The following is a 4,990-nucleotide window of genomic DNA, read 5'->3' on the forward strand; positions in this document are numbered from 1 at the left end:
ACATAATGTACAACTGAATGATTTGGCCCTAAGGTACCTCTATCAATAGATCATCCATGGTAATAGTAAGGAAGGCAGAGCACATATATGCACGTATTCGTAGTGGGATACCTCTGAAATATTATAGGTTCACTTCCAGACCACGACAATGAAGTGAGTCATATGAAATTTTTGGTTTCCCAGTGTATATAAAAGTTATGTTTACACTGTGTAGTCTATTAAGTGTGCTATAGCTTTATGTCTGAAAAAAATATATACCATACCTTAACTAAAAAATACTTGATTGCTAAAGAATGATAAGCATTATCTGAGCTTTCAGCAAATCACACTCAATTTGCTAGTAGAGAGTTTTGCTCCAATGTTGATGGCTGCTGACTGATCAGGGTGATGGTTGTAAAAGGTGGCTGTGAAATTTTTTTAAAATACAACAACAATGAAGTTTGCTGCATCAATTCATTCTTTCTTGAATGATTTTTTTGTAGAATTCAAAGTTGATTGATAGCATTTTGCCCACAGTAGAATTTCTTTCAAAATTAAGGTCAGTCCTTTCAAACCCTGCCACTGCTTTACCAACCAAGTTTATGTAACATTCCAAATCCTTCATTATCATTACAACAATCTTCACAGCATCTTCACCAGGAGTGGATTCCATCTCAAGGGGCACACGTACCCCAATGTTTATGGCATCAATGTCCACAATAGCCAAAATATGGAAAGAACCCAGATATTCATCATTAGGTGAATGGATAAAGAAGATGTGGTATATATATATATATATATATATGCATTGGAATATTACCCAGCCATCAAAAAGAAATATCTCCATTTCAATGATATAGGTGGAACTATAGGGTATTATGCTAAGCAAAATAAGTCAGTCAGAGAAAGACAAATACCATATGATTTCATTCATATGTGGAATTTAAGAAACAAAACAGATGAACATAGGGAAAGGGAAGGAAAAATAAAATAAGATGAAAACAGAGAGGGAGGCAAACCATAAGAGACTCTTTAACTATAGGAAACAAACTGAGGGTTGCTGGAGGGGATGTGGGTGGGGGGATGGGGTAACTGGGTGATGGACATTAAGAAGGACACTTGATGTAATGACCACTGGGTGTTATATGCAACTTATGAATCACTAAATTCTACCCCTGAAACTAATAATACAGTATATGTTAACTAAATTGAATTTAAATAAAAAATTTTAAAAAAAGAAACCACTTTCTTCGCTCATCCATAAGAAGCAAATCTTCAGCTGTTAAAGTTTTATTAAGGGATTGCAGCAATTCAGACAAATTTCAGGCTCTACTTCTAATTTTAATTCTCTTGCCACTTCTACCACATCTGCAATTACTTCCTCCACTAAAGTCTTCAACTCTTCAAAGTCACCCATGAGGGTTGGAATTAACTTCTTTTAAACTTCTGTTAATGTTGATATTCTGACCTCTTCCAATGAATCACAGATGTTCTAAATGGCATCTAGAATGGTGAATCCCTTCCAGAAGGTATTTAATTTATTTTGCCCACATCCTTTAATGGAATAACTACTTACGGCAGCTATAGCCTTGTGAAAGGTATTTCTTAAGTAATAAGACTTGAAAGTAAAAAGTGCTCTGTGATCCATGGGCCACAGAATGGATATTGTGTTAGCAGGCATGAAAACAACATTAATTTCATTGTGCATCTCCATCAGAATTCTTAGGTGACCACATGCATTGTCAATGAATAGTAATGTTTTGAAAGCAATCTTTTTTCCGAGTGCTAGGTCTTAAAGTGGGCTTAAAATATTCAGTAAACCATGTTATAACAGATGTGATGTCTTATAGGTTTTGTTGTTCCAATTATAGAGCATAGGCAGAGTAGATTTAGCATAATTCTTAAGGGCTCTCAGATTTTTTTTTTTTTTTTTTTTGAGTGATAAACAAGCATAGGCTTCAACTTAAAGTCACCAGCTACATTAGTCACTAACAAGAGACTCAGCCTGTCCTTTAAAGCTTTGAAGCCAGGCATTGACTTCTCCCTAGCTATGAAAGTCCTAGATGGCATCTTCTTCTTCTTTTTTTTTTTTAAGATTTTTATTCATTTGTTTGAGAGACAGAGAGAGCACAAAGGGAGAGTGAGGGGGAGAAGCAGACTCCCGCTCATCAGAGAGCCTGATGTGGGACTCAATCTCAGGACCCTGAGATCATGACCTGAGCCGAAGGCAGACGCTTAACTAATTGAGCCACCCAGGAGCCCAGCATCTTCTTCTGATAGAGGTTGTTTCTTCTGTATCAGAAATCTCTTGTTTAGTGTAGCCACCTTCATTAATGACCCTAGCTAGGTCTTTTGGGTAACTTGCTGCAAGTTCTACATCAGTGCTTGCTGTTTCACCTTGCACTTTTATGTTATGGAGAGAGCTTCTTTCCTTAAAACTCATGAACCAATCTCTAGTACCAGTTTCAAACTTTTCTTCTGCAACTACCTCACCTCTCTGAGTCTTCATAGAATTGAAGAGGTTAAGGCCTTGCTCTGGATTAAGCTTTGGCTTAAGAGAATGTTATGTCTGCTTTGATCTTCTATTCAGACCACTAAAACTTTCTCCATATCAGCAATAAGGCTGTTTTACTTTTTTACTAATTGTGTGTTCACTGGAGTGGCACTTTTAATTTCCTTCAAGAACTTTTCTTTTGCATTCACAACTTGGTTAACTATTTCACATAAGAGGCTTAGCTTTTGGCATCTCTCAGCTTTTGACTAAGTTTAAACATTTCTAGATTCTGATTTAAAGTGAGAGCCATGTGATTCTTCCTTTCACTTAAACACTTAGAGGTCATTTAGGCTTATTAATTAGCATAATTTCAATATGGTGTTCAGGAAATAGGGAGGCTTAAGGAGGAGAAAAATGGGGAATGGCAGGTTGGTGGAGCAGTCAGAATACACACAATATTTATCAATTAACTTTGCCATCTTACATGGGATATTTCATGATGCCCCATAACAAATACAATACTAACATCAAAGATCACTGATTAAAGGTCACCATAATAAATATAATACTAATGAAAAAGTTTGAAATATTATAAGAATTATCAAAATGTGACAGAGACATGAAGTGAACAAATGTTTTTGGAAAAATGGTGCTGATAGACTTGCTCAACACAGGGTTGTCAAAAGCCTTTAATTTGTAAAAAATGCAATATCTGCAAAGCACAATAAAATAAAGTGAAGCACAATAAAATTAAGTATACCTGTATAAGTGGTATTGGGAGTTGGTGGAAGTTGTCTTCTGATTGCTCCTATTTTCTTAGTGAAATAGAAGTTAAGGTAAACATCTGAGAATGAGGATTGGACATAATGCATAAGAAATTTTGGAGAGAGAAGATATGAAAGGGTTATACAGGAAATCACTGAAAGAGACTGAAGAGATGAAGAAAAGTTAGGCCAGGGTATTAATTCCTCAAAATATACTTTCTCTCAGGGACCCCTTTAGTTGGCTGGATCTCTGAAGTGGAAATCACTACTCCTCTTAAGACAGACTTTTCTTCATTTGGTTTCTATCAACCTTTCTCTGCCCTTGACTTTTCAGGCTTAGGCTTGGTAAAATGTTTGCTACCACTAGTCCTAGACTACAGCACTGTCCCTTATGCTTACCATCTACACTGTATACACCTTTGAATCAGTTCCTTTACTTGAAAAAACAATGATTTAAAGTATCTTTATATGAGTGTGTGATCTCTTTTCTGCTGGAACGTGAATAACAAAACTACAGATATTATTCACTTGACATTTGTTCACTAAGTGAACTTATAGAAACTCTTTAAAGCTGGGATGAGTCCAGTTACACTAGAGTTAGCGGACTAAGTGTCTAAATGAGGTTAATCTGTCATGCTGTCTGATAACTGAGTCCATTCTCTCTGGTTTCCCTGGACAGTCTAACATGCTCAGTATCCTCCAGAGACAACTGCTCCTTCAAACTCCTTACAGGACTTGTGCTAGTGCCAGCATGGTAGCTAAATTCCACTAAGAAGTTTGGTAGTTTTACCAACTGCCTTTCTGTCCTATCTAATCCATAATGACCTTCTTTGACTTTAACTAAAACATATTTATTTTCCTCATATTCCCCAAGAACATATATTTTTTTCTTAAAACTTTCTTTCACCATGTAGAAAGACTTTATCACGTTTAATTTTTGCCATCTATTCTTTTAAGTCCCCACTTTTCATCCTTCCTGATTTATCTTTAACTTCCAACCTCATCCTCTATTCTTCTTTACCATCTTTTAAAATTCTTACTCGAGGACATGTGAGGCTCAACAGTTAGAATATCTTGGATTTGTATTCTAGACCTGACTTTTGTTATGTTTGTTTATTAGTGCACATTATTAAACTTCTTTATTTCCTTCATTAATAATAATACTTTTCTCAAAGTGGCTTTATAAAGATTAAATATGACAATCTATGTAAAGGGAACATTACCAAATAAAAATTCAATATATGTTAGCTGCTTTTTTCTTTTCTATCTATCCTTCATTTCATGGTTATCTATGCAGCTTAATTTCTAATATTAATACAATTTAATAATAGTATTTGTAACATTCAGCATATTTTTACAAGTACCATAAATGTATCACTAAGACTTTAGTAAATTTGAAAAGGAGTCATGTTTGTAATTAAAATGCTATAGCTATATTTTGCTACTATAACATAAATTCCATGTGTACTAGTGAGAGGAATAAGGGGATAGTCTTACAACTAAGTAAGCATCTGAGAATGGTGGATATTTTACCTTGAAAATGAAATATAATGCTAGATAAAATGAAGAAAAATTCTTTTTGATGAGATGAGAAAAAAAAAAACACTGTCAAATGTATGATAAAAATCTGAGTTTAAATTTGAGAAAGAAAACTTTGTTTTGACATGTATATGTATAAAAAATAAACCAACAAGAAAAAGTCTTTTTTGTCTACCAATGTTTAATGGGTCTTTTTTATTTTTTTTTCATGGTT

At 34.5% G+C, this 4,990-nt stretch overlaps 1 pseudogene; it reads right to left on the reverse strand.

The window, feature by feature from the left end:
* Positions 1 to 329: 329 nt before the first annotated feature.
* On the reverse strand, positions 330 to 2,819 carry LOC116631402 (annotated as a pseudogene).
* Positions 2,820 to 4,990: the final 2,171 nt, after the last annotated feature.

The sequence above is a fragment of the Phoca vitulina genome, unplaced genomic scaffold, assembly GCF_004348235.1.
Source record: "Phoca vitulina isolate PV1807 unplaced genomic scaffold, GSC_HSeal_1.0 scaffold5, whole genome shotgun sequence".
Lineage (NCBI taxonomy): Eukaryota > Metazoa > Chordata > Mammalia > Carnivora > Phocidae > Phoca > Phoca vitulina.